The sequence below is a fragment of the Carcharodon carcharias genome, chromosome 12 (genome assembly GCF_017639515.1).
Source record: "Carcharodon carcharias isolate sCarCar2 chromosome 12, sCarCar2.pri, whole genome shotgun sequence".
Lineage (NCBI taxonomy): Eukaryota > Metazoa > Chordata > Chondrichthyes > Lamniformes > Lamnidae > Carcharodon > Carcharodon carcharias.
In genome coordinates, this window is record NC_054478.1 from 138,807,171 (window position 1) to 138,821,700 (window position 14,530).

Below are 14,530 nucleotides of genomic sequence, written 5' to 3' on the forward strand. Positions count from 1 at the left end.
TGAACACCATACACCCGCCCCCAATCAACAACTGAAAACCCCCACACCCACGCCCACTCAACAACTGAAAACTTCACATCCACCCCCAGTCAACAACTGAAACACCCACATCCACCCCCACTCAACAACTGAAACCCCCACATCCATCCACACTCAACAACTGAAACCGCCACATCCACCCTCAGTCAACAACTGAAACCACCACATCCACCCCCACTCAACAACTGAAACCACCACATCCATCCCCACTCAACAGCTGAAACCGCCACATCCACAGTCAGTCAACAACTGAAAACGCCACATCCACCCCCACTCAACAACTGAAACCCCCACATCCATCCACACTCAACAACTGAAACCCCCACATCCATCCACACTCAACAACTGAAACCGCCACATCCACACTCAGTCAACAACTGAAACCCCCACATCTATCCACACTCAACAACTGAAACCCCCACATCCATCCCCTCTCAACAACTGAAACCGCCACATCCACCCTCAGTCAACAACTGAAATCCCCACATCCATCCACACTCACAACTGAACACCCCCACTCCCGCCCCCAATTAACAACTGAAAACCCCTACATCTGCCCCCACTCAACAACTGAACACCCCTACATCCACCACCACTCAACAACTGAACACCACACACCCGCCCCCAATCAACAGCTGAACATCCCCACAACCACACCCAGTCAACAACTGAACACCCACACCCGCCCCCACTCAACAACTGAACACCCCACACATGCCCCCAATCAACAACTGAACACCCCCACACCAACGCCCATTCAACAACTGAAACCCCCACATCCATCCCCACTCAACAACTGAAACCCCCACATCCATCCCCACTCAACAACTGAACACCCCACACATGCCCCCAATCAACAACTGAACACCCCCACACCCACGCCCATTCAACAACTGAAACCCCCACATCCATCCCCACTGAACAACTGAAACCCCCACATCCATCCCCACTCAACAACTGAAACCGCTACATCCACCCCCACTCAACAATTGAAACCCCCACATTCAACCCCAGTCAACAACTGAAAACCCCAGACCCACCCCCAGACAACAGCTGAAACACGCTACATCCCCCCAGTCAACAACTGAACACCCCCAGACGCACCCCCACTAAACAACTGAAACTCTCCACATCCTCCCCCACTCAACAACTAAACACCCCACACCCGCCCCTAATCAACAACTGAACACTCCCACACCCGCCCCCAATCAACAACTGAACAACCCTACATCTACCCCCACTCAACAACTGAACACCCCACACCCGCTCCCACTCAACAACTGAACACCCCACACCCGCCCCCAATCAACAACTGAACATCCCCACAACCACACCCAGTCAACAACTGAACACCCACACCCGCCCCCACTCAACAACTGAACACCCCACACCCACCCCCACTCAACAACTGAACACCTCCATACCCACGCCCACTCAACAACTGAAACCCCCACATCCACCCCCACTCAACAACTGAAACCCCCACATCGACCCCCACTCAACAGCTGAACACCCACAAATCAATCCACACTCAACATCTGAAACCGCCACATCCACCCCCAGTCAACAATTGAAACCCCCACATTCAACCCCAGTCAACAACTGAAAACCCCAGACCCACCCCCAGACAACAACTGAAACCCCCCACATCCCCCCAGACAACAACTGAACACCCCCAGACACACCCCCACTAAACAACTGAAACTCTCCACATCCTCCCCCACTCAACAACTGAACACCTCACACCTGCCCCCAAACTAAAACTGAACACTCCCACACCCGCCCCCAATCAACAACTGAACATCCCCACAACCACACCCAGTCACAACTGAACACCCACACCCACCACCACTCAACAACTGAACACCATACACCCGCCCCCAATCAACAACTGAAAACCCCCACACCCACGCCCACTCAACAACTGAAAACTTCACATCCACCCCCAGTCAACAACTGAAACCCCCACATCCACCCCCACTCAACAACTGAAACCCCCACATCCATCCACACTCAACAACTGAAACCGCCACATCCACCCTCAGTCAACAACTGAAACCACCACATCCACCCCCACTCAACAACTGAAACCACCACATCCATCCCCACTCAACAACTGAAACCGCCACATCCACAGTCAGTCAACAACTGAAAACGCCACATCCACCCCCACTCAACAACTGAAACCCCCACATCCATCCACACTCAACAACTGAAACCCCCACATCCATCCACACTCAACAACTGAAACCGCCACATCCACACTCAGTCAACAACTGAAACCCCCACATTCAACCCCAGTCAACAACTGAACACCCCCACACCCACCCCCACTAAACAACTGAAACCCCCCACATCCTCCCCCACTAAACAACTGAAACCCCCCACATCCATGCCCACTCATCTACTGAAACCCCCACACCCACACCCACTCATCAACTGAAACGCCCACACCTAGCCCCGGACAACAATTGGACACCCCACACACACCCCCACTCAACAACTGGACACCCCACACCCACCCCACTCATCAACTGAAACCCCTACACCCAACCCCACTCATTAACTGAAAACCCCACACCCACCCCCACTCAACAACTGAACACCACCATACCCACGCCCACTCAACAACTGAAACCCCCACATCCACCCACAGTAAACAACTGAACACCGCACACCCGCCCCCACTCAACAACTGAACACCCCACACCCGCCCCCAATCAACAACTGAAACCCTGACATCCACCGCCAGTCAACAACTGAAACCCCCACATCCACCCCCACTCAACAACTGAAACCCCCACATCATTCACACTCAACAACTGAAACCGCCATATCCACCCTCAGTCAACAACTGAAACCCCCACATCCACACCCACTCAACAACTGAACACCCCACACATGCCCCCAATCAACAACTGAACACCCCCACACCCACGCCCATTCAACAACTGAAACCGCTACATCCACCGCCACTCAACAATTGAAACCCCCACATCCATCCCCACTCAACAACTGAAAACCCCAGACCCACCCCCAGACAACAGCTGAAACACGCTACATCCCCCCAGTCAACAACTGAACACCCCCAGACGCACCCCCACTAAACAACTGAAACTCTCCACATCCTCCCCCACTCAACAACTAAACACCCCACACCTGCCCCTAATCAACAACTGAACACTCCCACACCCGCCCCCAATCAACAACTGAAAACCCCTACATCTACCCCCACTCAACAACTGAACACCCCACACCCGCCCCCACTCAACAACTGAACACCCCACACCCGCCCCCAATCAACAACTGAACATCCCCACAACCACACCCAGTCAACAACTGAACACCCACACCCGCCCCCACTCAACAACTGAACACCCCACACCCACCCCCACTCAACAACTGAACACCTCCATACCCACGCCCACTCAACAACTGAAACCCCCACATCCACCCCCACTCAACAACTGAAACCCCCACATCGACCCCCACTCAACAGCTGAACACCCACAAATCAATCCACACTCAACATCTGAAACCGCCACATCCACCCCCAGTCAACAATTGAAACCCCCACATTCAACCCCAGTCAACAACTGAAAACCCCAGGCCCACCCCCAGACAACAGCTGAAACCCCCCACATCCCCCCAGACAACAACTGAACACCCCCAGACACACCCCCACTAAACAACTGAAACTCTCCACATCCTCCCCCACTCAACAACTGAACACCTCACACCTGCCCCCAAACTAAAACTGAACACTCCCACACCCGCCCCCAATCAACAACTGAACATCCCCACAACCACACCCAGTCACAACTGAACACCCACACCCGCCCCCACTCAACAACTGAACAACACAAACCCGCCCCCAATCAACAACTGAACACCCCCACACCCACGCCCGCTCAACAACTGAAACCCTCACATCCACCCCCAGTCAACAACTGAAACCACCACATCCATCCCCACTCAACAACTGAAACCCCCACATCCATCCACACTCAACAACTGAAACCGCCACATCCACCCTCAGTCAACAACTGAAACCACCACATCCACCCCCACTCAACAACTGAAACCACCACATCCAGCCCCACTCAACAACTGAAACCGCCACATCCACAGTCAGTCAACAACTGAAACCGCCACATCCACCCCCACTCAACAACTGAAACCCCCACATCCATCCACACTCAACAACTGAAACCCCCACATCCATCCACACTCAACAACTGAAACCGCCACATCCACACTCAGTCAACAACTGAAACCCCCACATTCAACCCCAGTCAACAACTGAACACCCCCACACCCACCCCCACTAAACAACTGAAACCCCCCACATCCTCCCCCACTAAACAACTGAAACCCCCCACATCCATGCCCACTCATCTACCGAAACCACCACACCCACACCCACTCATCAACTGAAACGCCCACACCTAGCCCCGGACAACAATTGGACACCCCACACACACCCCCACTCAACAACTGGACACCCCACACCCACCCCACATATCAACTGAAACCCCTACACCCAACCCCACTCATTTACTGAAAACCCCACACCCACCCCCACTCAACAACTGAACACCACCATACCCACGCCCACTCAACAACTGAAACCCCCACATCCACCCCCACTAAAAAACTGAACACCGCACACCCGCCCCCACTCAACAACTGAACACCCCACACCCGCCCCCAATCAACAACTGAACATCCCCACAACCACACCCAGTCAACAACTGAACACCCACACCCACCCCCACTCAACAACTGAACACCCCACACCCGCCCCCAATCAACAACTGAACACCCCCACACCCACGCCCACTCAACAACTGAAACTCTGACATCCACCCCCAGTCAACAACTGAAACCCCCACATCCACCCCCACTCAACAACTGAAACCCCCACATCCATCCACACTCAACAACTGAAACCGCCATATCCACCCTCAGTCAACAACTGAAACCCCCACATCCACCCCCACTCAACAACTGAACACCCCACACATGCCCCCAATCAACAACTGAACACCCCCACACCCACGCCCATTCAACAACTGAAACCCCCACATCCATCCCCACTCAACAACTGAAACCCCCACATCCATCCCCACTCAACAACTGAAACCGCTACATCCACCCCCACTCAACAATTGAAACCCCCACATTCAACCCCAGTCAACAACTGAAAACCCCAGACCCACCCCCAGACAACAGCTGAAACACGCTACATCCCCCCAGTCAACAACTGAACACCCCCAGACGCACCCCCACTAAACAACTGAAACTCTCCACATCCACCCACACTCAACAACTAAACACCCCACACCCGCCCCTAATCAACAACTGAACACTCCCACACCCGCCCCCAATCAACAACTGAACACCCCTACATCTACCCCCACTCAACAACTGAACACCCCACACCCGCCCCCACTCAACAACTGAACACCCCACACCCGCCCCCAATCAACAACTGAACATCCCCACAACCACACCCAGTCAACAACTGAACACCCACTCCCGCCCCCACTCAACAACTGAACACCCCACACCCACCCCCACTCAACAACTGAACACCTCCATACCCACGCCCACTCAACAACTGAAACCCCCACATCCATCCACACTCAACAACTGAAACCGCCACATCCACCCTCAGTCAACAACTGAAACCCCCACATCCACCCCCACTCAACAACTGAACACCCCACACATGCCCCCAATCAACAACTGAACACCCCCACATCCACGTCCATTCAACAACTGAAACCCCCACATCCATCCCCACTCAACAACTGAAACCCCCACATCCATCCCCACTCAACAACTGAAACCGCTACATCCACCCCCACTCAACAATTGAAACCCCCACATTCAACCCCAGTCAACAACTGAAAACCCCAGACCCACCCCCAGACAACAGCTGAAACACGCTACATCCCCCCAGTCAACAACTGAACACCCCCAGACGCACCCCCACTAAACAACTGAAACTCTCCACATCCTCACCCACTCAACAACTAAACACTCCCACACCCGCCCCCAATCAACAACTGAACACCCCTACATCTACCCCCACTCAACAACTGAACACCCCACACCCGCCCCCACTCAACAACTGAACACCCCACACCCGCCCCCAATCAACAACTGAACATCCCCACAACCACACCCAGTCAACAACTGAACACCCACACCCGCGCCCACTCAACAACTGAACACCCCACACCCACCCCCACTCAACAACTGAACACCTCCATACCCACGCCCACTCAACAACTGAAACCCCCACATCCACCCCCACTCAACAACTGGAACCCCCACATCGACCCCCACTCAACAGCTGAACACCCACAAATCAATCCACACTCAACATCTGAAACCGCCACATCCACCCCCAGTCAACAATTGAAACCCCCACATTCAACCCCAGTCAACAACTGAAAACCCCAGACCCACCCCCAGACAACAACTGAAACCCCCCACATCCCCCCAGACAACAACTGAACACCCCCAGACACACCCCCACTAAACAACTGAAACTCTCCACATCCTCCCCCACTCAACAACTGAACACCTCACACCTGCCCCCAAACTAAAACTGAACACTCCCACACCCGCCCCCAATCAACAACTGAACATCCCCACAACCACACCCAGTCACAACTGAACACCCACACCCACCCCCACTCAACAACTGAATACCCCACACACGCCCCCAATCAACAACTGAACACCCCCACACCCACGCCCACTCAACAACTGAAACCCTCACATCCACCCCCAGTCAACAACTGAAACCTCCACATCCACCCCCACTCAACAACTGAAACCCCCACATCCATCCACACTCAACAACTGAAACCGCCACATCCACCCTCAGTCAACAACTGAAACCACCACATCCACCCCCACTCAACAACTGAAACCACCACATCCATCCCCACTCAACAACTGAAACCGCCACATCCACAGTCAGTCAACAACTGAAACCGCCACATCCACCCCCACTCAACAACTGAAACCCCCACATCCACCCCCACTCAAGAACTGAAACCACCACATCCATCCCCACTCAACAACTGAAACCGCCACATCCACAGTCAGTCAACAACTGAAACCGCCACATCCACCCCCACTCAACAACTGAAACCCCCACATCCACCCCCACTCAACAATTGAAACCCCCACATTCAACCCCAGTCAACAACTGAAAACCCCAGACCCACCCCCAGACAACAACTGAAACCCCACACATCCCCCAAGACAACAACTGAACACCCCCAGACACACCCCCACTGAACAACTGAAACTCACAACATCCTCCCCCACTCAACAACTGAAACCCCCCACATCCATGCCCACTCATCTATTGAATCCCCCACACCCACACACACACCCACTCATCAACTGAAACGCCCACACCTAGCCCCGGACAACAATTGGACACCCAACACACACCCCCACTCAACAACTGGACACCCCACACCCACCCCACTCATCAACTGAAACCCCTACACCCAACCCCACTCATTTACTGAAAACCCCACACCCACCCCCACTCAACAACTGAACACCACCATACCCACGCCCACTCAACAACTGAAACCCCCACATCCACCCCCACTAAAAAACTGAACACCCCACACCCGCCCCCACTCAACAACTGAACACCCCACACCCGCCCCCAATCAACAACTGAACATCCCCACAAACACACCCAGTCAACAACTGAACACCCACACCCACCCCCACTCAACAACTGAACACCCTACACCCGCCCCCAATCAACAACTGAACACCCCCACACCCACGCCCACTCAACAACTGAAACCCTGACATCCACCCCCAGTCAAGAACTGAAACCCCCACATCCACCCCCACTCAACAACTGAAACCCCCACATCCATCCACACTCAACAACTGAAACCCACAAATCAATCCACACTCAACATCTGAAACCGCCACATCCACCCCCACCCAACAATTGAAACCCCCACATTCAACCCCAGTCAACAACTGAAAACCCCAGACCCACCCCCAGACAACAACTGAAACCCCACACATCCCCCAAGACAACAACTGAACACCCCCAGACACACCCCCACTGAACAACTGAAACTCACAACATCCTCCCCCACTCAACAACTGAAACCCCCCACATCCATGCCCACTCATCTATTGAATCCCCCACACCCACACACACACCCACTCATCAACTGAAACGCCCACACCTAGCCCCGGACAACAATTGGACGCCCCACACCCACCCCCATTCAGCAACTGGTCACCCCACACCCACCCCACTCATCAACTGAAACCCCCACACCCAACCCCACTCATTAACTGAAAACCCCACACCCACCCCCACTCAACAACTGAAACCCCCAAATCCATCCCCACTCAACAACTGAAACCGCCACATCCACCCCCAGTCCACAACTGAAACCCCCACATTCAACCCCAGTCAACAACTGAAAACCCCAGACCCACCCCAGACAACAACTGAAACCCCCCACATCCCCCCAGTCAACAACTGAACACCCCCAGACCCACCTCCCGTCAACAACTGAAACCCCACACATCGTCCCCCACTCAACAACTGAACACCCCACACCCGCCCCTAATCAACAACTGAACACTCCCACACCCGCCCCCAATCAACAACTGAACACTCCTACATCCACCCCCACTCAACAACTGAACACCCCACACCCGCCCCCACTCAACAACTGAACACACCACACCCGCCCCCAATCAACAACTGAACACCCCCACGTCCGCCCCCACTCAATAACTGAACACCCCATACCCGTCCTTAATCAACAACTGAACACCCCACACATGCCCCCAATCAACAACTGAACATCCCCACACCCACGCCCATTCAACAACTGAAACCCCCACATCCATCCCCACTCAACAACTGAAACCCCCACATCCATCCCCACTCAACAACTGAAACCGCTACATCCACCCCTCCTCAACAATTGAAACCCCCACATTCAACCCCAGTCAACAACTGAAAACCCCAGACCCACCCCCAGACAACAGCTGAAACACGCTACATCCCCCCAGAAAACAACTGAACACCCCCAGACGCACCCCCACTAAACAACTGAAACTCTCCACATCCTCCCCCACTCAACAACTAAACACCCCACATCCGCCCCTACTCAACAACTGAATACTCCCACACCCGCCCCCAATCAACAACTGAACACCCCCACACCCTCCCCCACTCAACAACTGAAACCCTCACATCCACCCCCAGTCAACAACTGAAACCCCCACATCCATCCACACTCAACAACTGAAACCCCCACATCCATCCCCTCTCAACAACTGAAACCGCCACATCCACCCTCAGTCAACAACTGAAATCCCCACATCCATCCACACTCACAACTGAACACCCCCACTCCCGCCCCCAATTAACAACTGAAAACCCCTACATCTGCCCCCACTCAACAACTGAACACCCCTACATCCACCACCACTCAACAACTGAAAACCACACACCCGCCCCCAATCAACAGCTGAACATCCCCACAACCACACCCAGTCAACAACTGAACACCCACACCCACCCCCACTCAACAACTGAACACCCCACACACGCCCCCAATCAACAACTGAACACCCCCACACCCAAGCCCACTCAACAACTGAAACCCTCACATCCACCCCCACTCAACAACTGAAACCCCCACATCCATCCACACTCAACAACTGAAACCGCCACATCCACCCTCAGTCAACAACTGAAACCACCACATCCACCCCCACTCAACAACTGAAACCATCACATCCATCCCCACTCAACAACTGAAACCGCCACATCCACAGTCAGTCAACAACTGAAACCGCCACATCCACCCCCACTCAACAACTGAAACCCCCACATCCATCCACACTCAACAACTGAAACCCCCACATCCATCCACACTCAACAACTGAAACTGCCACATCCACACTCAGTCAACAACTGAAACCCCCACATTCAACCCCAGTCAACAACTGAACACCCCCACACCCACCCCCACTAAACAACTGAAACCCCCCACATCCTCCCCCACTAAACAACTGAAACGCCCCACATCCATGCCCACTCATCTACCGAAACCCCCACACCCACACCCACTCATCAACTGAAACGCCCACACCTAGCCCCGGACAACAATTGGACACCCCACACACACCCCCACTCAACAACTGGACACCCCACACCCACCCCACTCATCAACTGAAACCCCTACACCCAACCCCACTCATTTACTGAAAACCCCACACCCACCCCCACTCAACAACTGAACACCACCATACCCACGCCCACTCAACAACTGAAACCCCCACATCCACCCCCAGTAAAAAACTGAACACCCCACACCCGCCCCCACTCAACAACTGAACACCCCACACCCGCCCCCAATCAACAACTGAACATCCCCACAACCACACCCAGTCAACAACTGAACACCCACACCCACCCCCACTCAACAACTGAACACCCCACACCCGCCCCCAATCAACAACTGAACACCCCCACACCCACGCCCACTCAACAACTGAAACCCTCACATCCACCCCCAGTCAACAACTGAAACCCCCACATCCACCCCCACTCAACAACTGAAACCCCCACATCCATCCACACTCAACAACTGAAACCGCCACATCCACCCTCAGTCAACAACTGAAACCCCCACATCCACCCCCACTCAACAACTGAACACCCCACACATGCCCCCAATCAACAACTGAACACCCCCACACCCACGCCCATTCAACAACTGAAACCCCCACATCCATCCCCACTCAACAACTGAAACCCCCACATCCATCCCCACTCAACAACTGAAACCGCTACATCCACCCCCACTCAACAATTGAAACCCCCACATTCAACCCCAGTCAACAACTGAAAACCCCAGACCCACCCCCAGACAACAGCTGAAACACGCTACATCCCCCCAGTCAACAACTGAACACCCCCAGACGCACCCCCACTAAACAACTGAAACTCTCCACATCCTCACCCACTCAACAACTAAACACCCCACACCCGCCCCTAATCAACAACTGAACACTCCCACACCCGCCCCCAATCAACAACTGAACACCCCTACATCTACCCCCACTCAACAACTGAACACCCCACACCCGCCCCCACTCAACAACTGAACACCCCACACCCGCCCCCAATCAACAACTGAACATCCCCACAACCACACCCAGTCAACAACTGAACACCCACACCCGCCCCCACTCAACAACTGAACACCCCACACCCACCCCCACTCAACAACTGAACACCTCCATACCCACGCCCACTCAACAACTGAAACCCCCACATCCACCCCCACTCAACAACTGGAACCCCCACATCGACCCCCACTCAACAGCTGAACACCCACAAATCAATCCACACTCAACATCTGAAACCGCCACATCCACCCCCAGTCAACAATTGAAACCCCCACATTCAACCCCAGTCAACAACTGAAAACCCCAGACCCACCCCCAGACAACAACTGAAACCCCCCACATCCCCCCAGACAACAACTGAACACCCCCAGACACACCCCCACTAAACAACTGAAACTCTCCACATCCTCCCCCACTCAACAACTGAACACCTCACACCTGCCCCCAAACTAAAACTGAACACTCCCACACCCGCCCCCAATCAACAACTGAACATCCCCACAACCACACCCAGTCACAACTGAACACCCACACCCACCCCCACTCAACAACTGAATACCCCACACACGCCCCCAATCAACAACTGAACACCCCCACACCCACGCCCACTCAACAACTGAAACCCTCACATCCACCCCCAGTCAACAACTGAAACCTCCACATCCACCCCCACTCAACAACTGAAACCCCCACATCCATCCACACTCAACAACTGAAACCGCCACATCCACCCTCAGTCAACAACTGAAACCACCACATCCACCCCCACTCAACAACTGAAACCACCACATCCATCCCCACTCAACAACTGAAACCGCCACATCCACAGTCAGTCAACAACTGAAACCGCCACATCCACCCCCACTCAACAACTGAAACCCCCACATCCACCCCCACTCAAGAACTGAAACCACCACATCCATCCCCACTCAACAACTGAAACCGCCACATCCACAGTCAGTCAACAACTGAAACCGCCACATCCACCCCCACTCAACAACTGAAACCCCCACATCCACCCCCACTCAACAATTGAAACCCCCACATTCAACCCCAGTCAACAACTGAAAACCCCAGACCCACCCCCAGACAACAACTGAAACCCCACACATCCCCCAAGACAACAACTGAACACCCCCAGACACACCCCCACTGAACAACTGAAACTCACAACATCCTCCCCCACTCAACAACTGAAACCCCCCACATCCATGCCCACTCATCTATTGAATCCCCCACACCCACACACACACCCACTCATCAACTGAAACGCCCACACCTAGCCCCGGACAACAATTGGACACCCAACACACACCCCCACTCAACAACTGGACACCCCACACCCACCCCACTCATCAACTGAAACCCCTACACCCAACCCCACTCATTTACTGAAAACCCCACACCCACCCCCACTCAACAACTGAACACCACCATACCCACGCCCACTCAACAACTGAAACCCCCACATCCATCCACACTCAACAACTGAAACCCACAAATCAATCCACACTCAACATCTGAAACCGCCACATCCACCCCCACCCAACAATTGAAACCCCCACATTCAACCCCAGTCAACAACTGAAAACCCCAGACCCACCCCCAGACAACAACTGAAACCCCACACATCCCCCAAGACAACAACTGAACACCCCCAGACACACCCCCACTGAACAACTGAAACTCACAACATCCTCCCCCACTCAACAACTGAAACCCCCCACATCCATGCCCACTCATCTATTGAATCCCCCACACCCACACACACACCCACTCATCAACTGAAACGCCCACACCTAGCCCCGGACAACAATTGGACGCCCCACACCCACCCCCATTCAGCAACTGGTCACCCCACACCCACCCCACTCATCAACTGAAACCCCCACACCCAACCCCACTCATTAACTGAAAACCCCCACACCCACCCCCACTCAACAACTGAAACCCCCAAATCCATCCCCACTCAACAACTGAAACCGCCACATCCACCCCCAGTCCACAACTGAAACCCCCACATTCAACCCCAGTCAACAACTGAAAACCCCAGACCCACCCCAGACAACAACTGAAACCCCCCACATCCCCCCAGTCAACAACTGAACACCCCCAGACCCACCTCCCGTCAACAACTGAAACCCCACACATCGTCCCCCACTCAACAACTGAACACCCCACACCCGCCCCTAATCAACAACTGAACACTCCCACACCCGCCCCCAATCAACAACTGAACACTCCTACATCCACCCCCACTCAACAACTGAACACCCCACACCCGCCCCCACTCAACAACTGAACACACCACACCCGCCCCCAATCAACAACTGAACACCCCCACGTCCGCCCCCACTCAATAACTGAACACCCCATACCCGTCCTTAATCAACAACTGAACACCCCACACATGCCCCCAATCAACAACTGAACATCCCCACACCCACGCCCATTCAACAACTGAAACCCCCACATCCATCCCCACTCAACAACTGAAACCCCCACATCCATCCCCACTCAACAACTGAAACCGCTACATCCACCCCTCCTCAACAATTGAAACCCCCACATTCAACCCCAGTCAACAACTGAAAACCCCAGACCCACCCCCAGACAACAGCTGAAACACGCTACATCCCCCCAGAAAACAACTGAACACCCCCAGACGCACCCCCACTAAACAACTGAAACTCTCCACATCCTCCCCCACTCAACAACTAAACACCCCACATCCGCCCCTACTCAACAACTGAATACTCCCACACCCTCCCCCACTCAACAACTGAAACCCTCACATCCACCCCCAGTCAACAACTGAAACCCCCACATCCATCCACACTCAACAACTGAAACCCCCACATCCATCCCCTCTCAACAACTGAAACCGCCACATCCACCCTCAGTCAACAACTGAAATCCCCACATCCATCCACACTCACAACTGAACACCCCCACTCCCGCCCCCAATTAACAACTGAAAACCCCTACATCTGCCCCCACTCAACAACTGAACACCCCTACATCCACCACCACTCAACAACTGAAAACCACACACCCGCCCCCAATCAACAGCTGAACATCCCCACAACCACACCCAGTCAACAACTGAACACCCACACCCACCCCCACTCAACAACTGAACACCCCACACACGCCCCCAATCAACAACTGAACACCCCCACACCCAAGCCCACTCAACAACTGAAACCCTCACATCCACCCCCACTCAACAACTGAAACCCCCACATCCATCCACACTCAA

The 14,530-nt window shown here is 54.2% G+C and overlaps 1 protein-coding gene across 1 annotated transcript in view; it reads left to right on the top strand.

The window, feature by feature from the left end:
- The window catches only part of LOC121284732 (carboxypeptidase O-like), a 187,955-nt gene that overhangs the window by 130,473 nt on the left and 42,952 nt on the right, over positions 1-14,530 (top strand). The window lies entirely within an intron of this gene.